This window comes from Peromyscus eremicus, chromosome 23 (assembly GCF_949786415.1).
Source record: "Peromyscus eremicus chromosome 23, PerEre_H2_v1, whole genome shotgun sequence".
Taxonomy (NCBI): Eukaryota; Metazoa; Chordata; class Mammalia; order Rodentia; family Cricetidae; genus Peromyscus; species Peromyscus eremicus.
In genome coordinates, this window is record NC_081438.1 from 25360505 (window position 1) to 25385524 (window position 25020).

At 43.4% G+C, this 25020-nt stretch overlaps 2 long non-coding RNA genes across 2 annotated transcripts; both read right to left on the reverse strand.

Annotated features, from left to right (window-relative positions):
* Nucleotides 1-2579: 2579 nt before the first annotated feature.
* On the reverse strand, nt 2580-24974 carry LOC131898525 (uncharacterized). The gene is made up of 5 exons (XR_009375956.1): nt 24762-24974; nt 16917-18023; nt 10219-10378; nt 3095-3263; nt 2580-2833 (listed from the first exon to the last, which is right to left on the reverse strand). It is a non-coding gene; the product is annotated as an uncharacterized LOC131898525 (long non-coding RNA).
* Nucleotides 12649-13623, reverse strand: LOC131898527 (uncharacterized). The gene is made up of 2 exons (XR_009375958.1): nt 12955-13623; nt 12649-12868 (listed from the first exon to the last, which is right to left on the reverse strand). It is a non-coding gene; the product is annotated as an uncharacterized LOC131898527 (long non-coding RNA).
* Nucleotides 24975-25020: the final 46 nt, after the last annotated feature.

Genomic DNA, 25020 nt, shown 5'->3' on the forward strand with positions numbered 1-25020 from the left:
TACCTTCCTAATGCTGAGACCTTTTAATACACAGTTCCTCATGTGATGCAGCTGTCTTTGAGTCATTTCTGTTCCAGTAAGTAACCTCTCACCCCATATTCTTTTTTTTTTGTTTTGTTTTGTTTTGTTTTGTTTTGTTTTGTTTTTCGAGACAGGGTTTCTCTGTGTAGCTTTGCGCCTTTCCTGGAACTCACTCTGTAGCCCAGGCTGGCCTCGAACTCACAGAGATCCGCCTGGCTCTGCCTCCCGAGTGCTGGGATTAAAGGCGTGCACCACCACCGCCCGGCCACCCCATATTGTTGTTAGCAACCCCAATACAACTCATCGGTTCACCAGGTTGGACTTTGGTAGTATCCGTACTTGGGTGTGTTGTGGGTTCCCTGTCCCCCCAGGAAAAGTTTTGTCACCCAAGACCACACTCATGCTCACCCAATCAACCCTAGTTAAATTCAGCGAGTCATAAATTAAAAGAAACACTTGCTGAAAGAAAGAACGAAAAAGAAAAGAAATCGTTGAGAGACATTTTAAACGTTTACTTCACAGGCTGCTAGAAACCTAATTTTTAGGACCCCACAGCAGGATACATATTGCCACCTAGTGGCAATAATCTGAAACTGCAACAGAATCTACCTCTAAGTCTTTCCTGAAGCAGGCTTGAAGAGGTGTCTGAGGAGGCTGCCTGGAGGTATCCGTTATTAGAGAGCATCCAGAGGTACAAGGACTTGTTTCCCAATGGAATGTACTAGTTACTTTCTCGTTGTTGTGAAAATGCCTGGCAAAAGAAACTTCAGGAAGAAGGGTTGGTTTTGGTTCAGTTTGTAAGGTGTAGTTTATCGTGGTGGGAAGGCATGGCAGCCGGAGCTTGAAGCAGCTGGTCATCTTGCATCCACAATCAAGAAGCAGAGGGTGGGGAAGGGGCAGGGAGAGGGGGAGAAGGAGAGGGAGAGGGGAAGGGGGGCGGTGCTCAGCTTACTTTGTCTGTTTTGTTCAGTCTGGTGTTGCCCACATTGAGGGTGATCCTTTCCACCTCAGCTAACCTAATGTGGATGATCTTTCACAGAGGAGTCCAGAGTCTCTTAAGGGACTTTTAGATCCTGTCAAGTTGACAATCGATATTAACCATCCCATCACGGGGAACATGGGGGAAAGGACAGTACAACTTTTCCTTGTTTCCTGGTTCCATTTCCTTGGAATCCCTTTTCCTATCCTGTCACTATAAGACAGTGTCTATACTTAGTAACTCAGTGTTCCATTTTCACTTCCTTGGAAGATTCTCTCCTCCTTCTGGTGCCTTTCTAGGTACCTAACCTCTGTGATTATTCAGATTGTAACACACATGACAAAAGCTTAAAATAGGGACATACTGATAGAATTTCTAGCCATGCCCCATGACCTCGCATGTGTTGGCAAGATGCTTAGTCACTTCCTGGGCCGTACCTATGTAATCTGTGTGCTGTGTGGTCATGTAATTTGTGTGCAGTGTGATCACGTAATCTATGCACATGCGTGGTGTAGTGTAGGCCCATATGTGCATGCGTTGGGGGAGTCCATGAAAGGCGGATCCCATTACCCTCTCTTCCCTCTCCCACACATGTCTTTCAAACAGGCCTGTCCCTCCCTTCTCCTAATAAACTCTTATAGTGGGTTTTGTTGTGCCCCATGACTTTTTCTCACAGGGTAAACAGCACCGCATAAAACTAACACATACATTCATATAATACAGTGTGTAGCAAGCCCACAGCCAACATCAATCTAAACTGAGAGAATCTCAAAGAATTTCCTCTAAAATCAGAAATAAAACCCAGTGTCTACTGAAAGATAAACAGTACTGTTTGGTGGCGCTGGTTACTGGTGGAAAAGTCAGGAGCCACGGCCATGATTACTAGAGTTACAGAGAGCTTTATTAGAAGGGAAAGGTGAGGGAGAGAGGGGAGCTAGGTCTGGGGGGGGGGAGATGGCGGGAGCAGAGCAGAGAGCAGGGAGCAGAGAGGGAACACAGAGTAGAGAGCAGAGAGAGAAGGCACAGACTGCGTGACCATGGCAGGTTTAACTTGAGGCCCAGTCCATGAGAGGGAGTGGGTGCCCTATACTATCTGATGGCCAGGAACTGGAGACTGGATAGTCCAGAGACCTAGGGTGGAATCAAACACTACAGGCAAAAAACAAACCAACAAAACACACTGAAATGATTCCTAATGATATTCTGCAATACTCACAGATCAGTGCTTTGTCCAGTTATCATCAGAGAGGCTTCCTCTGGCAGCAGATGGGAGCAAGTGCAGAGACCCACAGCCAGACGTTACGCAGACAGAAAGTTTCAAGTGGAGGTAAACATCCAAATATTATTTTATCCACCTTATCCTGTCATATGAACTATGCCTTCTGCAGTTGTGAATACAAAACAACTCTGACCTCCCAATTTGATATTTTTATACTACATTTCATTGTTTCATTTCTTCATATGAGCAGCTCCAGATTCAGGGTTTTTATCAAGGCCAGGTAAATTTACTCTATATTCTAGATAAGAAATTTTGTGTTTGAAAGATTATTTTCAATTCTGAGAAATAACATAAATGGACTCAAGGCAAAGATCACATGATGATCTTAAAAGATGTAGAAAAAGCCTTTGATAAAATCCAACATGCTTTTTTTGATAAAAGTCCTATGGTACCTCAATAGAATGGAGGTTTCTATGACAAACCCACGGGCAGCGTCAGGTTCAGTGGAGAAGAACTTGAATCAATCCCAATCAAATCTGAAAATAATCAGTGCTGTCCACTATGCCCAGTCCTTTTCATTATTGTATTTGATGCATTAGCTGGAACCATGAAGCCTTAAAAGGAAATTAAACACATACCAATAGGAAAAGAAAAAAAATCAAAGTATCCCTACTTGTCAACGATATGATATTATACACAACATTTTCCAAATATCCTGCCAGAAAACTTACAGAGATGATCAACAGTCTCAGCAAAGTGGCAGGTCCCAGAATCACCTTACAAACTCAATAGCTATTCTACACACCACCAACAAACAGGCAGAGAAAGATCATGGAGACACTGCCATGCAGAATATTCTAAAGAAGACAGAATACCTGTGCAGAAGCTTCTAAGTGTTATGTTGGCTTATGCATCAAATCTTGTTTATTTCCCAAGCGACTGCATTCTTGTTCAGAAGGTCCTTCTCTGTAGTTATAGTTTGAAATTCACTCCTTATGTTTTCATCTAGCAATCTCCAGAGTATTCAGATATTCTGCTGCTGATCTGTTTGTATTCAAAAGAGAAGGATTGAGTCATATGCTTGTATTTTTTAATTTACTATCAAAAAGATTTCATGCAAAAATATTTTTTATTGGATGAGATGTATTAGTTCTTCACCTTTTGTTACTCTCCCCTAAAGTTATTTGGTATTACTTTTAAACTTTTAAATATTTTATTGTTTATTATTTTATATATGTTATTATTGTATTCATTTTTTGAAATGAATACATTTACAGTTGACTAGGGAGGCATTACAATATGTGCTAATGATATCCAGAGAGTGATTTGGGAATACCTTGAAAGCATATATTACAAATGGAAAATCAAGAAAGACACCTGTGAGATTTCAAAATTAATTCAGGAGAGGAGGTGCCATAGACTCCCAAATATAAGGATATTGCTCTTTGCTACTATTCAGAACTTGATATAAGAACCTATTGCTGATGGTATTGGCGTAAAAACAGACAGGTGGATCAATGGAATCTAATCAAAGACCCAGACATAAATCCACACACCTATGAACACTTGATTATCGACGAAGAAGCCAAAACTATACAATGGAGAAAAGAAAGCATCTTCAACAAACGGTGCTGGCATGAATCCAACACTCAGTACAAAACCTTATCAAAGAAAAGGGGGCTAAGAGTAACAGCAGCTTCCACCCAGCTTCATTTTTGATACATTCAGGGTTTAGGAGCCTTCAGAGGCTGGGTTTAAATGCATGGAGAGATTTTTATGACAGAGCCACTCAAAGAAATATAAATTTCCCTTGTGCAAAACAAACAGTGATTGAAGCTCAGACACACTGCCACCACAAGAGACTCTTTTTGTTTGTTTTTGGTTTTTAACATTCTTTTCTAGTCACTTCTTGGGGCGAAGGATAGAACTCAAAAAGCCAGGGGAAACTTATCATACTTGGAAATAGAACTAGGACCTTCTGGAGTGTGTGTGTGTGGGAGCGGGTCCTTTAAAAAACACAGACTCGTGGTGGAGCCTCCTGCCTCAGCCTCCAGAGCCCGCACCACCACAGGCCCTGCTTGCATTGCTTTTGTTTAGAGTTCGGGTTCCAGGGCCTGCTGTATGCTCAGGGCCACCTCTACCAACTACTAAGTCCAGCACCAGGACTTTGGTTATTAATATCATTCATTCTAATAGCAGCACAAGCCACTCAGTAGCCTCCAGTCAGGGGACTCAGGCTCCACTTTACTCTGAAGCAACAGGACAAGGCTGGGGGAGGCGTGGCGTGGTGATAAAGCTGATGATGCATTTCCTTAGAGTTGAGGGCTTCCTTTCTTCTGTTTCCTGGGGGAGAGGTTTGCAATGAATGTTTCAGTGATCTTTCAAAAGAAACTCTGTAACCACTCTTGAACATTCTGATTTTATTTCAAACTTCACTCCAGAAAAGGAGTTCCGTTTACTTTTTGTTGTTGCTGTTCCATGATTCTGGGGGTTGTGGTTGTTGTTACATGTTTCTGGGATTTTTGTTCTTGCCTGCTGTTCCTGCCCTTCTGATTGTATATTACTTTTAAAATAAAAATAAAATCTAAGAAATTCAAAAGATACAAGAAACTAGATGTAATGCCAACACTCGGAAAGCTGAGGCAGGAGGATTGTGAGTTCCAGTCTGGCCTATGCTCCTTAACAAGGCTCTGTGGGGAAAAAAAAAAGCAGTTCAAAAACAGGAGTGTCCTGTCATATCAGTATAATCATGAAAATTTGGCCCTTGGGTCTGTCATGGCGGCTCATGTTCTGATCCACATTTAGGGGATGAGCACAATGAAGATCAATTCAGTGTCGCCTTTGACTCTGGATATAGTTCTGAGAGCTGCCTAGCCTACAGGAACCCCAGTGTAAGGAGAGAGAAAAAGCACCTGGGGGAGGACAAGTGGCTCACACCTTTAACCCCACCACTCAGGAGGCTGAGCCCTGAGAATCACTGAAAGCTGGAGGCCACTCCGGTCTACACAGGAAGCTCTAGGCTGTCAGGACTACTGAGCAAGGTCCTGTCTCCAAATAAATAAATAAAAGAAACAAATAAACTTGGGACTAGGAGATTGGAATAGAGCACTTTTCTGGCCTGGGGAAAGCTCTCTGGGTTCTATTCCCAGAGTTGGAAAAACAGACAGACAACCCAACAGTCAGCACATGGCCAGGATCCAGGTCCTTGCTCCTTTAAGGTTCCACCTTCCTGAGAAGGTGGCACCTGGCAGGCAAGCCGCAGCAGCAAAGGGCTGCTTTTCTCCTCTGGTCATTTTCTGAAGTTCCTGAAGCCACACTGAAATGTCTCCAGGGTTTTTTCAGCATTCTCCTCTGTAGGCACACAGACATCTTCCTGACCCCTGTGACAAACTCAGAGCCTTTCAGGTCAGAACTAATTTCAGCCGGGCTAAATGTCACCGTGGCAACCCAAGGATCCAGAGGGAAACTCCATCCAGTAAATATCAACACCCAATTAAAACCAGAAACTGAAAGAAAACTATGTCAGGCTTGAGATCTACTCTGTAGTATAAAACATGAAACAAACATCATCTCCAGTCCCCTCTGCTATCACTACAGAGACCAGGATAGCCTGAAACTGTGGCAATCCTCCTGCCTCTGCCTCTTGAATGCTGAGATTACAGGTATGGAACACACACACACACACACACACACACACACACACCCCTTTAAAAGAGAGTTTACTTGCATGTATAGATATGCACTACATTCATGCAGTACTCATGTAGGTCAGAAGAAGGCTTTGGATCCCCTGGACTTGGAGTTACAGGTTATAGTTCTGATCACTGTGTGGGTGCTGGGATTTGAACCTGGGTCCTCTGCAAGAGCAGCAAGCTCTCTTAAAAGCCATCCCTTTAGAAGAGAAAGTAGGAAGTACTCTTGAACGCATTGGCACAGGAGATCACTTCCTAAATATAACACCAGTAGCACAGACACTGAGAACAACAATTAATAATAATAAATAAATAAATACTAAATTAATAAATGGGACCTCTTGAAAATGTATGAGAATTCAGTGGAGTTTCAACCCTAGTTCATCTGCACATCTTCAGGTTCCCATGTGTGCCTTTAATACCTATGGAGTGGCGAGCGGTGGTGGCGCACGCCTTTAATCCCAGCACTTGGGAGGCAGAGCCAGGTGGATTTCTATGAGTTCGAGGCCAGCCTGGGCTACCAAGTGAGTTCCAGGAAATAGGCGCAAAGCTACACAGAGAAACCCTGTCTCGAAAAACCAAAAAAAAAAAAAAAAAGAAACCAAAAAAAAAAAAAAAAAAAAAAAAAAAACCTATGGAGTACCCAGGGTTCCCGGGGGTTAGCTACATCTGGCATGGGATATGAGGGAAAAAAAATCTACATACACTATGTTCTCATGTGTATTAACTTTATTCCTCTAAGACAAAATTCTATCAATTCAGCTATAGCTCCACCAGGCATTCAAGGCAGGAGGAATAACTCTAGACATATCTATATCCATCTACTTTATTTCTCTGGAAGTGAAATCCTGTCTCCATAACTGCAGTTCCATCCAGGTCCCTAGCTCATAGTCCTGCTAACGACTAATGTCAATTCTCTCAGCCTCATCATCGTCCTCTGTGTCCTCTTTCTCCATTTCTGCTACTCTCTACTCCTGGCACTCAGAAAACTCTACTCGAGATCTGCTTACCCTTTATGGAACCTCTGTCATCCTCTCTTCTCTCTCGCCATGCGGTTCTGTCCCTGTCTACAGAATATACCTGCCTTTTCTTTCCCTGGGCACCTCATTGCCTGCCTCCTCAGGAATGTTGTTTTATCTCCCACCTTGATATGTAAAAAGCTCTTTTGTTCTCAGTCAAAGTGCTCTGGAGAACCAGCAGGCCTCAAGGCCAGGGGATGGCCTGAGCTTCACTAGCACAGGAAACAAAGCTACATGTCTCTGCCAGCTTGTCAGCAGGGCAGTTAGTAACTTAGGTTCAGCAGGTCTGGGGAGCTGAACTGTTTACCAATAGGTCTGGGCACACAAGGATTTCATAGCAGAAGACAGCTGAAATATTAAAGGCTGGGTAACACCAAATATTCATAATAAATGGCTTTGCCTTTTGACAGACCCTTGGCTGGTCAAAGTTCAGCTTTAATACACAGCTGAATCTCTATGATATATTCTTGCGGCCCGCAAGACTTTTCATAAAGAAATTAGACACCGTCGGAGAAGCTTCCTAACTCTGTCTATCCATTTTACCTCATGAGGCAATAACACATCTTCATCTTGGTGGCAGATGCCTGCTGCTTTGGAAGCAAGCCATTAGGGTCATGTCCAGTCTTGTGTGCTTTCCAGGTGTAATGCTGACAAGGGTCGGCTCCTTCCCTAGAGCTACTCAAGACCATTCCTACAGGGTAGTTAAGGTCCGGCCCATAAACTTGTCTGGTGGTTTCCCCTCTTCCCCTGAGACCACCGGAGAATGCTTTGCTCATTTTAAAACCTGGACTTAAATTCGGTTTGATTAGGCTTAGTGCATGGGTGGAGTTACCCACTACCTGGGGATATTTTGCTTAATACCTCTTTCTCAGGCTGTTTCCACCCTCTTTGTAAAGCTCTCTTTGGCAGATATCCCATAGTTCTGATACTTCTTTATCTTTCACTTCACAGGCTGTTTCCACCCTCTTTATGAAGCTCTCTTTGGCAGATATCCCATAGCTCTGATACCTCCAATATCTTTCACTTCACACGATGGCCGTCCTGACATTTCAGGGCCATCATGTGGGGACTCCCCTGCCACATGCTGTCTGGCCTCCGTTCTCTGAAACCACAGAGCACGAATCTATGACCCCTTTACTCTTGCATCCTTCATGCTGAAGCCAGCGCCAAGGAGGTGGCACTGCCAAATTCTGCATCCAGCTTGGGTTGGACCCTCATCTCCCTGAACCACACTGGCAGCAGCTTTCGTTTGTAGTTGCTTTCTAGGAGCAGAAAATGCTTTCGGCCTTTTCCTTTTACAAATCAGAAGTGCTGTGTGGGGTTCTGGCCTGGGAGAACTCTTCCATTTGTTATGGTCAGATCATTAAGGTCACTAATCTTAACAATCACAGCCTCTGTTCCAGCACATACCTGGGATGGGATGCTAAGTTTGCAACATTTTTTTTTCTTTTTAAATTTAGCCACAAGTAGGTTCTCAGGTCACGGGCAGAAGGCAGTCAGATTCTTTGCCAAAGTATCCCATGAATGGCCTCCAGTCTGTTTGCTGACATCATTCCCCTGTGAAACCCCTTGAGCTGTGTCTCCCTAGTCCACATGGCTCTCAGCACTACTGCCTTTAGGATCCTATTAGAATGACCCTTTAATCTCTACTTACAGTGTCCAACCACTTTTCTAGTCCAAAGTCCTAAAGTCTTCACATTCCTCTAAAACAAAAACAAAAACAACATGGCCAGGCTTTTCAACAGCAATACTTCATCCCTGATATTAACTTCTGTATTAGTTACTTTCCTATCCCCATGATGTTAAAACATTGTGACCAAGGCAGTTTATGAAAGGAGGATTTTCCTTGGGCTTATGTTTCCAGACAGATAAGAATGCATGCAACAGGAAGACATGGCAGCCAATACAGGAAGCAGAGAGCTCACAATCACAAGAGAGCAAGGAAGTGGTGTGAGGCACAGGGCTTGGGGATTAAACCAGTAGCTTCCAAAAAAGGTAATCTGACACCTGTGGAACATCTTGTAATGTCTGGAGACAGCTTCTGCAGTCAGAAGAGGGAAGGTGAGGTTGGCACCTAGCAGAGGGGAAACAGTCCCGGACTGGAAAGAAACCAAGTGTCTGTCACAGTTGGAAGAACAGACAATCTGTGGCATAGGGCTGTGCCCAGTGCTGCTGCTGGTCTACAATCCCAGCTCTTCAGGAAGCAGAGGTAAGGGAATCAATAGCTCAAGTCGCTCTCTCTGCTTTCAGCTTGTGCTGTGAGATGTGAACCCTCAGCTCCAGCTCTAGCCTCTGTGCCTGTCATCTGTCACTCAGCTCCATCATCATGGGTGTTTATTTCTCTAGAACCATAAACTTAAATCAACCCTTCATTCTATGTCTTTCCCTGGTCATGCTGTTTTATCACAGCCACAGAAAAGTGACCAAGACAACAACAGTGTGAATTCAAGGATAGCCTGGGAACTTAGTGAGACCTTGTCTTAAATACAAGATAAAAAGAGGGGTGAGCATACAGCTCAAGAGCACAATGCTTGTAGAACTTGCTCAAAGCCCTGGGTTCTACCTCTAGTACCATTTTTTTAAAATGTGGGCCAAGGAGCTGGTTTAGTGGGTAAAGTACTTGGCACACAAGCATGAGGACCTGAGTTCAGATCCCCAGAACCTGTGTAAAGCTGGATGTGGTAGCACTCTGTTGTCAGGATGGGAAACAGAGGCAGGGGAATCCCATGAAGCTAGCCTGTCATCTGCAGCTGTAAACAACAGGAGACTCTTGACAAGGCTGGGGAGAGGAAACCTCAACTAAAGAGTGGCCTCCATCTGATTGGCCTGTGGGCATGTCTGTAGGGCATTTGCTTGATTGCTAATTGATGGAGGAGGGCCTTGCCAACACTGTGGGTGGTACCACCCTTAGGCAGGTGGCATGGGCTCTATAAGAAAGGAAACTGAATGTGAGCCCAGCCTACTCTCCAAAACATACATCCAGAGGTGTGTGTCTCCTAGGTGATTTCAAATCCAGACAAATTTGGCATGAAGATTAACTATCTATTCTAGTTCCTTTTTCTGACCAAGAGCAACATGGGAAATAAAAGTTTTATTTTATCTTGCACTTCCAGGTCAGTCTATCATTGAGGGAAGTCAGGGTAAAACTTGTGTGGAACCTGGAGGCAGGAACTGAAGCAGAGATCATGGAGAAGTAATGCTTGCTCTCAAGCTCACATTCTAGATTTCATGTTAGGTAATGAAAACAAAAGAAAACAAAACAAAACACTGTAATATCAAACCTCGTACCTGTGCACCTTGCTTTACTCTCTGTAGTAGCATCATTTGCTTCTTGGCAAATGTGATGAGATCTTCTCCGGGCAACGTCTCCAGCTGAAGCAGTTGTCATATGATCGACTTCTGTAACCCATGCATCCAGTGTGTCCCCCAAAAGAAACACAACATCTGCCTAAAACAAAAACACGCTCAACATTCAAGGCAACCATACTTCTAAAATTAACAAGTATAACTTCAACAACTTTAAGTAATCAGAAGAATCAAAAAGCAAACAAAAACCCCAGCATAAAACTCTTACAGAAACCATTAAGTTCTCTAAGTGTACGAGTGGGTGTTGGACCTAGAGATTTGTAGAGCTGTAAAACTCATTCTGTTGGAAGCTGAAAAGTCATCCATGTGCACATGAAAACAAACATAACTACAGTCGCACATGAATGGAGGAACATTCAGGCTTTATCTAAAATCTTAGGCTTTACTAACTCTGAAGACTACTTAATCCTTGTGCCTTCCGTTTCCTCACCTGTAGAATAAGATAATGAAGGAACTTAGCTCACGAAGAAGCTTAAGTGACAGAATCGGGAGCTTAGGCAAATGCCTGGAACTCAGTAAGCAAATGAAACATTTTGGTAATAAACAACTACCTTTCAGAATCATTGAGCATTAAACATTTCACAGGGCTGTAAGAAGGACCTTATTCAACCCTCCTTTGACTATGGAGCTGAGTCAACACGATATAACTCCTTGACTCTTCCCTTTATCAGGTCCTCTTCATCGCGTCACTGTGTAAATGTCTGAAATACAGCAAGATCTCTCGGGATAGTGATAACAAGGAGCAGGAAGGAAACAAACTGCTTGTACATCAGGAAATTAAAAAAAAAAAAAAAAACACCAGGAAATCAATGGGTGATTATAAATTGAAATGGAAATCCCTGAGGAAAGGAAGAGTGCTTCTTTTAAAGAAGAAATCCTTCTCCCCATGCCCGAATTTTCCAATTGATTACCCTTCCGAGCTACAGGGAACCTGGCAGTGGAATGCTCTCCTCACCTTGGATTTTCTGGTCCCGGAGGGTGCCGCAGCCACCCCATCTTGAAGAGGACCGTGCAAAACAAAATCGTCACAAGAATTCAGCCAAAAGAGCTTGTGACAAGGAAGAGCCCCTTCAGGATCAAGAACCAGGGACCGTCGCCCTGGCACGTGCCAGCACCGGGCTCTACGCTGAGCGCAGCGGCTGGCACTGAGCCGCGGAAGCCAGGACAGCGTGATGGCCGTTCCCTCCCCCTCCTTGAGTGATGCAGACCAAAGGGGCAGAGCGACTCCACCGTTAGCTCCCTGCCCCTACCACCGTCACCACTGCTATGCAGGAGTCTGGGTTGCTCCGCCTCTGAGGCTGCCAGAGCAGATTAAGGGTGGTGCTAAGGGAAAGCCTCCCCAGAATGCCTCCCCCGGTTTCCAAGGTTACATGGAAGAGGCACTTCCTCTTCCTCCTCAGCCTCCTGGAGGAAGTTAGTTCCCTGTGAGCTGGTCTCTGGCCTTTGCCTGCAGCACCAGGAGCCTCAGAGCTCTGCCCTGGGTGGAGTGAGGCGTTTGAACACAGGTATTCGTTGATCACTTTGTTTCCTAATTTTTTAAGATGTTGTTTGTAAGTTTGAGTATCCCAACTAGTGGGCATATGTGGAACAAGTAGTTCCTAGGTGATGTAATTCTGTCAGATGTACAAAATTTGTTGCGTCGTGAATAGTAATTGGGAATGTATATCTGGATCCATTAGTTTATCAGAGTTGCAAAATGCTGACATGTTGACTCTGTCCTTCTAAAAATTAATTAATTGGCTGAGATAATTCTTGTGCTTCTTAAGATTGTTAATTTGAAAGGCTCTGGAATCATGTAGGAGACCAGCCTTTAGGCTTGTCCGTGAGATTTCTCTAGATTAAATTAATTGAGATGGGGAAACCCACGGTAAATGTGGGTGGCGTTATTCCGTGGATTAGAGGACATGTCTGCATGAAAAGGAGAAAGCAAATTGCACACCAGCATTCATCTGAAAGGATTCATCAAGGTCACAGTGTGGAAAGTCAAGAGTGACTGGTGTCTATAGGCTCCCTTCAGTGTGGTCCCTAAGGAGAGAGGGCAGGATACAGGGATCTAAGAGTTCTGCCAGAGTATAGCAGCCTTCCCTTTCCTAGTGGTTGTTCACAAGGGGATGGAAGGAAGAAAAGAGGAAAATCTCAGAGGACTCTCTGGAGAGGCAGGCAAAGAAGAGATGGAAGATATTCCAATATAGATGTTTGTTGTTGCCTCATAGAGTGGTAACAGATAACATCTAGACTGACCTAAGCCATTAAAAAAAAAAAAAAAAAAAAAGGCCTGATATTTTTCAATAGTTAATCCTGGCCCAAACATAAACTGGACGATGGAATAAGGAGTATCAATCATAGTGCTGCTTGTTTGTAGGTGAAAAGGCATTTATTTATTCCTCCAGTTTTTCAGGCTGTCTTCTCCCAGGTGTAGACACACACTAATTGCAGGTACAGGCCTTCAAGCAGTTTGGCCCTCACCCCAAGTATAGCCAGAGAGTATCTCAAGTTACCCAGGGGTAAAGGCAGATAGTTTTGTTGGCTTGATCCTCTTTGATCGTGGCTTCTGGAAGCTGTGTGGCATGATCTTACAAAATATGAAGATATCAGAGGTTTACAATTCAAAGTCAAGTTTTGTCCCTGATAATCCTCTGGTGGGGCAAAAATCCTTACCTCCTTTTTGTCCTCATTCTCAATACACAGCACAGCAAGCAACTGGATTCCTTCTCTCTCGCTTCTCTAGTTCTTCAGAAAAAGGTATTTTCTTCAGTTTTACAGTGGAATGAATACCTTTTGTTAGGAAATTGTCATGTGCTATGTAAACTCACTGAAGCTGGCTCCAGAGGTGAGATTTTCCCACAGACCCAAGCACGTATGTCTCACAGTGTCCTCCAAACTCCCTGTTTTCCATCCCTCTTCTCTCTACTTTGTAGCAGGAGAAAGGAGACCAGCAAAGCAGCACTGGGATGAAAAGCACTGTGCCCTAGGAAACAGCTAAAAAGGCACTGTTTCCAAAAGAGGATACTGTTGTTTAACCCAGGATATAAAATGGCTGTGGTACCCAGAGCAAGAACTGACCTGCATTTCTGTTCCCTTTGGATTAGACTTCCTGGTACCAGAAAGCACCATGCGAGATTCCAGAGATGGGAGACAACTCACAGTCCTTCCCAGCTCTGACACCTGTGAACCGCATCAACCAGCATGGCATGACAACCCGGGTGCAGTTGTGGCATGTGTGTGTACCTTGGACTAAATTGGACTCATTGGACTTAAGACCTGCTCAACAAGAGGGCAACCATGCTTGATACAGGAAACAAACCTAACTATTCAGTGCTAGTGAGGTCATGGTTACTGGTAGAGAATTTACAGCCACTAATTTGCTAAACCAGCATCATCCCTAACAACAATCTCTAAACATTTGTCCTTATGCCCACAGATAATTGTGGTCCTCACTGCTCATCAAGGCAACTTTTCTTTGCAATGTACGGAGACCACTACAGAAAAACACAATCAATCAATATGCAGAGTTGTAGAGGTCAGTCCCAATGGATGAGACTGAGAACATGGGCAGAGAACATGGGCAGAGAAGAGCCCATGAGGCTTCAACCCCACATAAAAAACTCCAGGTAACTGAGGAAAGCTGGGAGCATGAGAGCACACCAGTCGCTTGTCCAGTACCAAATAATCAGCCCTGAAAACATCCATACAAGTAACAGGGACTGAAGAGGTTATATTTAGAAATATGCATGTATATATGTATGTACATATTTGCATACAATAATAGTTAACGAAAAAAGAAGCCATGAATTTGGTGGAGAGCAGGGATTGTTATATTGGAAGGGTTCTGAGGGAGAAAAGGAAAGGAGAAATGTTATATTGTTTACCTTCCCTGGCCAGGGAGGCTAAATCTCTTCACAATAAAAGGTCTGTGAAAAGATCTATAAGGGATTACCAGTGGACTCCAGACTTAAGAGTGGTGTGAACAAAGCACTTCCCACTTTTATTCTTAAAACAAGAGAAATGTGAGGTGACTTTTACAGTTAACCTAAGCAAATAGAAGGACACTGAGGAAATTCAGCTGGTGGTATGTCTTATCATCTTTGGTCATATGAACAGAGCCAAGAGTATCCCACCCAGGCCTTTTCCTTTTCTGTAGAGGTAATGTGTACATGCCAAGCCGTTCCCTTTCATGTCCTTGCTTTCAAGTGCATTCACTTATGGTTTATACATTTTTTTTCTACAAAGCTACCTGGGGAAAAGAACATTCTGCACTCCAACCATATTTTACTGTTAAGGTTACAGCTTCTTTTTTTAACATAGGCTCCTGATTTTATAATCTCAGAATGGCTAGTAAACTCTTTTTTTTTTTTTTTTTTTTTTTTTTGAGATATGGTCTCTCTACGTACTTCTTGACTGTCCTGGCACTCACCACGTGCAGACCAGGCTTGGCCTGCAACTCACACATACCCACTTTCCCCTGGCTTCCATGTGCAGGGATTAAAGTTGTGCATCCCAATCAGCCAGTAAACAGTTTGAAAAGTATTCAATGTCCTTGGCTATGAAGGAAACACAGATGAAAACTACTTCAGGATTCCATCTCACTCCAGGCAGAATGGCTATGATCAGGAATACAAGTGACAAGCAATAGTGATGTGGATGTACAGAAAGAAACACTCTTATGCGCTGTGGGTGGAGGCATAAACTAGTACAGACACTATGAAATCAGGCTGGTCTCACGAACGTCCCCCACAGGCTCCCATAGTTGAACACTTGGTCCCCATTTGGTGACACTGTTTAGGGAAACTGTAAAAGGTAGAACCTTGTTGGAGGATGTACCTAACAAAGGATGAACTTTGAGCACGAATGGCCTTGCTTCACTTCCAGCTCATCCTCTCTGCTTTATTTTTGCTTTTGAAGATAAAACTGTAAGTCAATATAAATTCTTTCATAAGCTGTTATTACTCAGAGTAGCTTCCCAGAGCTAGTGAGGTCATGGACCTTAGAAAAGAATCTACCAGCACAACTTTTCTAGACTAGCATAATTCCTTACTACACTTGAAATCTTATCCTTATATCCACAGATAAGTGAAGCTACTATCCCTCATTTAAGACTCTTCTCTTTACAAAACATGTGGAGACCATCACAGAAACCACAACTGGACACAATGCGGAAATAAACCAGTGGGTCAAGGGGAGACCAGTACCAACGGATACATCTACATCACAGCTGTGTCTCTGAACAGGTACCAATATGGAAGCGAGCTTGTGAAAGCTAAAATACCAGGAAGTTTGCTCTGCAACAGTTTCTCCTAAAAATGACTCTATAAACAAGACCAGGACAACAGCAGTATCAACGGACATGTTGATGTAGAACACCCCTAGACAAAGGACTACAGGCACCTAATGACTGCTGAGAGGAGAATTAGTTTCTCCCAGGGTTGAACCCCTTATTCAATGTCTAATGCAGAGTGGTCAGCCCTGAAAACTGTATATACACACACAACAAAAATGTATTCCACAAGTTGTGTATACATATATATTACATATTGTCGTAGAGTTTTTATTGCTGTGAAGAAACACCACGACCATGATGACTCTTATAAAGGAAAACATTTAATTGGGTGGCTTACAGTTTCAGAGTTAATCATCATGGGGAGATTGGTGGCATGTAGGCAGACATGGTGTTGGAGAGGTAGCTGATAGTTCAGCATCTTGTGCAGGCAACAGGAAGTGGTCTGTCTCACTTGCATGGATTGAGCATATATGAGACCAAAGCCCAACTCCACAGTGACACACTTCCTCCAACAAGGTCATACTTATTCCACCAAAACTACACCTCCTAATAGTGCCACTCCCTAGGAGCTTATGGGGGCCAATTACATTCAAACTACGGAGGTCCACTCTCTGGCCCCCAAAAGCTTGTAAAAATATCATAATACAAAATGCATTTAGACCAACTTCAAAAGTTCCCATAGTCTATCACAATATCAACAATGTTTCCAAGTCCAAGATTCACCCTTCTGAGGTTCATGCAATCTCCTAACAGTAATCCCCTACAAAATCAACATCAAAGAATAGATTACATAATTAAAACACATAATGCCATAGGATATACATTAGCATACCAAAATGTAGGGAAGGTGGTAGAGTGAGGAAACACCGGACAAAAGCAAGACCAAAAACCAGATGGGCAAACTTCCAAACTCTCTATCTCCGTGTCCCATGTCAAAATGCTCTTCAGATCTCTTAACTGCTTTTAGCTTTGTTGACTGCAACATACTTCTTTCTCTTGGGCTGCTTCCACTCCCTGTTTGCAGCTTTCCTCAGCAGGTATCCCATTGTTAGGTGTGACATCTTTTGTTCCACAGTGCTGTGAACAGTGCAGCAGTGTGGGCGCACTGAACGGGGGTGTGGACGTATGCATTGTGACAATGTGACTTAGATTCATTTTGTATAGACCCTGGAGTGGCTTCGCTGGACAGTATGACAGCTTTAGTGTTTTGTTATTGTTAACCTCCTGTGATGATTGATCTTCCTCTCCCTCTGGCTACATTTGTAATCACCTGGGAGCCACACCTCTGGGTGTGTATGTGAGGCTGTCTCCAGAGAGGGTAAACTGAGCAGGGGAGACCCACGCTGAGTCTGGGCAGCACCATCTCATGAGCTAGGGTTCCAGACTGCTTCAAAAGCGAAGTGAAGTGGATGCTGAGCAACAGGATTCATCTGCTTTCTGACCAAAGAGACAATGGGATCAGCCACTTCAGACACCTGCACCACTCCTTCCCCACCAGGATGGACTAAACCATTCAACAGGAGCCCAAATAAATATACCATCCTGCCTCAAATTCCTTTCTCAGATATTTTGTCAAAGAATTTGGGAAGTCACCAACAGCCCCCATATTGATTCCCATGGCAGCTGCACCAGTTCCCATTCTGACCAGCAGAGTATAAGAGCTCACTTCCACCTCCTCCCTGGAAGCTTTTGTTTCCTTAATATGACAGTTCTGACTATAATGAGATAGTATCACCACACAATTTTAATTTATATTTCCAGTGGATTGTGGTATTTGCCCTTTTTTTTCAAATGTTTATGGAGTTTTTGTAAATTATAGTTGTATTTCTTCAATTTACTTGTCCATTTATTAATTGGAAGATTTTTTGATATTCAAGTTTTGAAATTCATTACAGAGCCTAGATATTAATCTGCGGACTGATCTTCTCCCATTTGCCAGGCTGTCTCTTTATGCTGGGGATTGCTTCCTTGCTAATGGAGCATGATTTTTAATTTTTGGAGGCCTATTTGTTGAGTTCTTGGAATATATTGTGTACTGGATTTCTTCTCAGAATGTTCTTGCATATGCCCATATATTGAGCTGTTTTCTGTAGCTTTTTCTCTAGTGGTTTCAGGTCTCACCTTAGGGTCTTTGTCTAATCTGAACTGCACTTTTGGTTGGAGGAGAGATGAGAATCTAATTTTATCCTCTATGTGTGAATATCCAAAACTACTTATTCAAAAAATATCATTTTCCTCAATGTATGTTTTTGGCATCTTTGTCCAAAGTATGTTGGGGCCTGGAAGGATGGCTCAATGGTTAGGAGAACTTTCTGCACTGACATAGGATACAGGTTTGCTTCCCAGTATCCAATCTGTCAACTCACAACCACCAGTAAGTAGCTCCAGCTCCAGGGGATCCAAAGTCCTCTTCTGTCCTCCAAGGGCACTCCCATTCACTGCCATACACCTGGACACAGACATATAAATAAAAAACAAAAATCTTGTTAAAGACCAGGGTGGTTCTAGCTGTGTGGCTTCATTTCTGTGTCCTCTGTCTATTCTACTGGTCTACTCTTCTGTTTTCTGATAGTACCATGCTGTTCCTGCCACTTAGAACCAAGTCTTGAGATCAAATGTTCTGATAACCTGCAGTGTTTTTTCCTGCTTTGGATTATTTTTTTCCTAGAGTCTTTTTAGCCATCATATGCATTGTAGATTTTTTCCTCTTGCTTTGTGAAGAAGATCATTGGAATTTTCATAGGTATTACCAAGATCACTAGATAGATTTTGACAAAACAGACAGTTTATTTTATTCATGTCAATCCAAAAGCATGAGAAATTTTCTGTTTTCTAAAACCTTAATTTTTTCTTATATTTTTGGTTGTAGATATCATGTACCTTCAATGGTAGGTATTATTTAAAAAAAAACTTTTAAAAGTGGATGGGGTCCCCACCTCCTGATTTCGACAGTATCCAGAGTTTGATTACTGCGACCCGCGCAGCTGGAGCACGAAATCTGGCGAGGGACCCCGAGATTAGACAGCACTCTAGACACCCAGTTTCAGTTCGTCAGGGAAGCAGCTCTCTTTATTCATACCAACATGGGCTTATATACCCCTCCAACAGCAGGGGTCAAGGAATGGTTACTCTGTATCCAGAGGCAAGCCGGACACTGTTTTCCAAACAGGAAAAACCACAGGGGAACTGATCCCCAGCACCCTCTGGAACCCAACTGCACATTTTTCACACAAACAACTTAACTGGGACAGGACAAAAAAAAGGGCATTTAAAATGAAGGCAGCAAACTTACTGCTGCCGACATGTCCTCCCTTTTTATTTTCAAAAGGAACACATCAGCTAGAACAGCCTGTGGAAGATCAGATAGCCCCTGCCTTAGGTCACCTGTTGCAATCCCCAAACTTACCCGTCATAGGGGGCTGCCCTTATGGCCCCTGCCTTAGGTCGCATGAGGACCACAGGAGTTGCCCGTCTCTGGGTACTATCTGTAACCACACTTGTGCAGATTCAGAGGGTGACGTGGCCAGAAGGGCTTGCTGTCGGTGTCGAGTGAACTGGCGTTGCCATTGGCATAGCAGAAATAACCCAATTCCCATACCACCTGCACAGATTAATAAGAGGGAAACAGACCCTGCCCACCTAGTAATCCACCCAACAGCATTAGACATTAATGACCACCAGGTCTGCTCATTTACAGGAACAACTCTAGTTTCATCAATCCTTACAATAGCATGTGCTAACTGAATTGTATAGTTCAAAAATGTTCCATTCCAAGGCCCTCGCAAATAAGCATTCAATTCTGCAACCTTGGCCAATGCATTAAAAGCTGCATGAGGGGTTATACAAACTTCTGACATTCCATAAGCATGTAACATATGTTGGCGTATCCACAACATATCTATTTGTTCTTGTAACAGTGCTGCTTGCTGATTAAGCATCAGAATTCCAAAGTGTAATTGTCCATTCAATGTTTGCTGAGTGTCCAAGGCACCAGCCACCCTCTCAGATAATGTGTTGATAACGGCAGCCTGTTGAACAGTCTGAGATAATGCAAGCCCAGCAGCTGTAGCAGCAACAGCAGATGCAGCCACAGCCGCAACAATTGGGGCAGGAATGCCAAAGTCTCTTCTTGTCCTCTTCAGTTGCAGCGGAAACTGATCAGAAGGACTCTCCAGAGGCATCACTGCAAATGCAGGTATTCTCACAATCACTGCATGGGACCAATTTGCACTCCAGCAATTATTCAAGCTACAATTTAGAACTGAACAGTTCAGTAGTCCCTCCCCTCCCACATCACCATTCCAAACAACAAAAGGGAAAGGAGCACTTGGGAGACCCACAACACGAGACATGCTGGAATTACCTACAAAGTCTGCCAAAGAAGTATTACTCAGGACTAGGCAATCATGAAATCTGCCTTTCAGATTCAAGGAGATATCACTGGTATTATTCTTGCCAGCTGTCTTGGAGTTTTACATTGCTGGCAGCAGTACCAATTGTCCAATTAGAAGAAAATACAGCAGGAAAAAGCAGGGCTATCAATACTCACAGGCAGTAACACAGGCGGATTTCTTACTAAACTCCATAACGGCTCAGCTTCTCCCTGAGGCATCATCATGGGCATCATCATCAGCCACAGTATCCACAGATGCATTTTTATCAATCTCTTCTGCCAGGCATATACACCTTTCTGGGAGCCAAATGGGCTTTTCAGCACCTGAAGGATAAACACACACAGCTCCCCTCACTCTGGCCAACATAGGTGCAGGAGGCTGCCAGGTACGGGTGGCTAAATCCTTCCATCGCACCTTAGCATCAGAGACAGAGGGGCCACCAAAATGCCTCTGAGCTGCTGAAACTCCCTTGCTATCAACAAGCAAAAAATTTAAAGTAAAAAGTGTAATGGAAAGTAAAGCTTGAGGTCCTTGTATATCCCTATACATCTCACCCTCTTTTATTTTTTGCAAATCGGTTTTAAGATGTTGATGAGCCCTTTCCACTATGGCTTGCCCCTGGGGGTTATAAGGAATGCCAGTCTTATGAATAATATTCCAATGTTTACAAAATCCTGTGAAGCTGGCACTGGTATACACAGGACCATTATCTGTTTTTATATGCTAAGGAACCCCCACATAGGAAAAAGCTGAAATTAGATGTTTTTTAACATCTTGAGCACGTTCTCCTTTATGCAGAGAGGCAAATATTAAGTGAGAAAAGGTATCCATTGACACATGCACATAGGCCAATGGTCCAAAGCTAGAAATATGAGTAACATCAGTCTGCCAAATCTCATTTGAGATAAGTCCTCGAGGGTTGACACCCAGAGAAGGCACATGAATAAATGGTGCACATAAAGCCTCAAGTCTAGAACAACTAGTACGATGTTGCAAGGTCTGAGCATTAACATGAAATTTACGATGCAATTGTAGAGCATTATCATAGGCAGTAACAGCGGGGAAACAATTGAACATTCATGGCATGGCACCCAATTGTACCTCCCATCGAGTATAATGATCTGCCACTTTATTGCCTTCAGCTAGTGGACCAGGCAACTCTGTATGTCCTCTAAGATGCCCAACAAACACAGGATGCTTCCTTGCCCAGATTAATAGTTGAACTTGTTGAAGTTGGCTTTGCACAGCAGAGTGTCGGCCTATGTATGGGGCAGTTTCTATACCACAATGGCCTTAGCTACATAATAGCTATCAGTATAGATATTAAGGTCGTCTGTAGGAAACATTTCAAGAGCTAGCTGTAAGGCAAACAACTCTGCTTGCTGAGCAGACATATTGGAAGTAGATATTCGTCCAGTAATGTTCTCACTAACCATCACTGCATATCCATTCCCAGAGGCATCCATAAAGACAGTCCTTGCATTATTAAGAGGGCTTTGTTTTACTACCCTGGGAAAAATAAATGAACAAACCTTAAAACTTTCAATAAGTTTATGCTTAGGATAATGATTATCTGTCTGGCCACAAAAGGTACAGAGAAACAAACACCAAGATTCATGTTCCTTTTGCAAAGTGTCTAACATTTCCTGTACATAAGGCAATACAAGATTGTCAAACATCTTTCCAAAGGTAGTCAAACTGAGTTCCTTAGCTTTCCACAATAGTTGAATAACCAATTCATAATAAGGATTCAATACCTTAGTAGGTGAAGCAGACAGATGAACCCAATAAATAGGCCCAGTCTGCCAAAACACTCCAGTGGGAGAAAATTTGGAAGGCAAGACTAGTAATTGTAAAGGCCGGCCATAATCTATCTGCTGAACATGTAAATCTAATAAAGCCTGTTCTACTTGAGCCAATGCTGCTTTTGCTTCTGGGGTTAATTCCCATAATGATGTAGGTGAAGAATCTCCTTTAAGAATATCATAAAGAGGCTTTAGATCTCCAGTAGTTATCTGAAATGTAGGTCTAAGCCATTGAATTTCTCCTAAAAATTGCTGCCATTGATGCAAGGTTTGTAATTCTGAAATTTTAAATTGTAACTTTTGAGGAGCAATACCTACTTGCTGAATAGTATAACCAAGATACTGATATGGCATTTTCTGTTGCACCTTTTCAGGTGCTATAACTAGTCCAGTACTGGCAAGTGCTTGTTGTAAATCTGCATAGGTTTGCAGCACTTGTTCTTGTGTGCGTGCAGCCAGTAAAATATCATCCACATAATGTATGATATATGTCTCTGGATATTTGTTCCTTATGGGAGATAAGGCTTCTGCAACATACATTTGACACATACTAGGACTGTAAGCCAACTGCTTAATAACGGGCATAGCCTGATCAGAGTCCCCAAATATCTTTCCAGCTAGTTGTAACAAGCGTGAGACAAAGTCAGCATATGGCTCAGAAGGGCCCTGCAGCACTTTTGATATCTGTTCTCCTGCAGCTACATTAGGTAGTGATTTCCAGGCTTGCACTGCGGCAGCAGCTATTTGAGCATAGGTACCGAGATCATATAAAATCTGTTGTTGAAGGTTAGCATACTGTCTTGATCCCGTGAGCATGTCATAATTTCTCTGGGGTTGTCCAGCTCGAGCATTTATGTAAGCCAGTTCTAAGCATTTCTCATGATTTTCACTTTTCCATAGTAAATAATCATCCCCAGATAACACAGCTCGGCACAATCGCTGCCAATCACTTGGCATCAAATGATTAGCGGAAAATGATTCAAACAGAGTCACAGTGAATGGAGCCTGTGGTCCATAACTGCTCACTGCCTCCTTCAACTGCTTCATCTCTTTGAAAGTTAAAAGAACATGCTCCCGGACCACCTGTCCAGCTTGATTCTGAGTTTCAGTTACTGGATATGTTTCATGCCACATCACCCCCTTTTTTTGCCTATATCTGTCCTCTGATTCTTTTTCCTCCCCTATCCAATGAGGATTTCTTGGCAGGGGCCGAGACAACAGAGGCATAGAAGGTGCTGACTGTGCTTTCATTTTTGCACGACACAACTTCTGTTGTAGTTCCTCTATCTCTTTTTCTAGCTGCTCTTCCTCCTCTACTAAATCTGAGACAGAGGCAAGATCATCGTCTTCTTCCTCATCCATTAAATCTTTCACAAATATCCTTATACACTCTTTACAGGGGACCTCGACCTCTTCCTTTTCCCCTTTCAAAGATTCATTCATCTCGGCCTCCTGAGCGTTAGCAAATGCTTGCTCACACTCTGAAAGTTGCTCTTTCACTTTCACTTTATCAGTCAGAAGAGCATCTTTCACAACTCTCCATAGAGAGCTGTAGGAAATTTATCTGTCAAACCTCCTCCCGTCAGAAACCAAGGACTTGCTTCAGCTATGGTGTCCGCAAATGTGAGTGCGGTGCTAGACTTAATTCCTGTTCCTTGCTTACTTGACTTAATTCCTGTTCCTCAGTGGCCAACTGAGCTTTTGCAGTAGAATTACCCATGGTACGTACCAATGTTCCAGACCTCTACCCCTCCTTTTAGGGTGAGCTTCGTTCGCTTACCCCTTTCCAGATCTCAGTGGGACCTCCACTTGCCACGACACGCGCAGCTGGAGCACGAAATCTGATGAAGGACACTGAGGTTAAACAGCACTCTAGACACCCAGTTTCAGTTCTTCAGGGAAGCAGCTCTCTTTATTCATACCAACATGGGCTTATATGCACCTCTAACAGCAGGGGTCAAGGAATGGTTACTCTGTATCCAGAGGCAAGCCGGACACTGTTTTCCAAACAGGAAAAACCACAGGGGAACTGATCCCCAGCACCCTCTGGAACCCAACTGCACATTTTTCACACAAACAACTTAACTGGGACAGGACAAAAAAAGGGCATTTAAAATGAAGGCAGCAAATTTACTGCTGCTGACATTTGATTTCCAAATAGAATCAGGAAGGATTCAAATTTCAGGTAATTGAAGTAAGTTGTGAAAATTTAGGAGAAAGGAATCTAGACATGGTAGCTTTTAAGGCCAAAACTCAGGAGGTAGAGACAGGCAGATCTCTGAGTTGAGGCCATGCTGGACAGCAGAGAAGCCCTGTCTCAAAAGCAAACAATCATTCAGTATAATGCCGGGCGGTGGTGCCGGCGCACGCCTGTAATCCCAGTACTCGGGAGGCAGAGCCAGGCGGATCTCTGTGAGTTCGAGGCCAGCCTGGGCTACCAAGTGAGTTCCAGGAAAGGCACAAAGCTACACAGAGAAACCCTGTCTCGAAAAAACCAAAAAAAAAAAAAAAAAAAAAAAAGCAAACAATCAAAAAGTTAGGAGAGAGGCTGAGAGATGGCTCAGCAGTTCAGAGCACTGCCTGCCCTCCTGGAGGACCTGGATTCCACTCCCAGCACCTACATGATGAGTCATAACTACCTATAATTGAAAAGCACGATTAAACATGAACGCATACAGTTTGCTACTGTCTGTTACCCTAACACTAACCTCAACCTAAATATCCCTAAGGCCATCTAAGCATGGCCTTTTCTATACTGACATGTACCTAGGCACTTTGTAAGTGGGTCCTCTGTGTGCCCTTGTGTGGGTATGAGGACATGGGCACAGTGCCTTTTTGTTCCTTCACCTCTGGTGACAGTGGTATGGGGTTTCTCAGGTATAGGGAATCTGTGATCATATACAAAAGATGACACACTAGGAAATCAACACCAGAATGATCTACAGGGAGGAGGTTTTGAACAGTGAGAAGACCCTAAGAGAAAATTACTTTTTTCCTGGAATGCATGTGGTATAGAGGTAATGGTTGGGAAACCTCTTCTGCCTTCTTGAAGTTGAGGGTCTGGCTGGAGCCAGGCTTCCCAGGTCAGTGTGTGGCATGGGCATATGGACACCACTGTGTCCCATTGTACACATGGAAAGGCAGGAGAGAAGATGGCAGCCCTGGTCAGCCCTAGAGAAAGCCTATGTGGAGGAAGTGCTGACTGGAGGGCCCCAGGAAGTGACCTCACTTCCTTAGTATTATTACA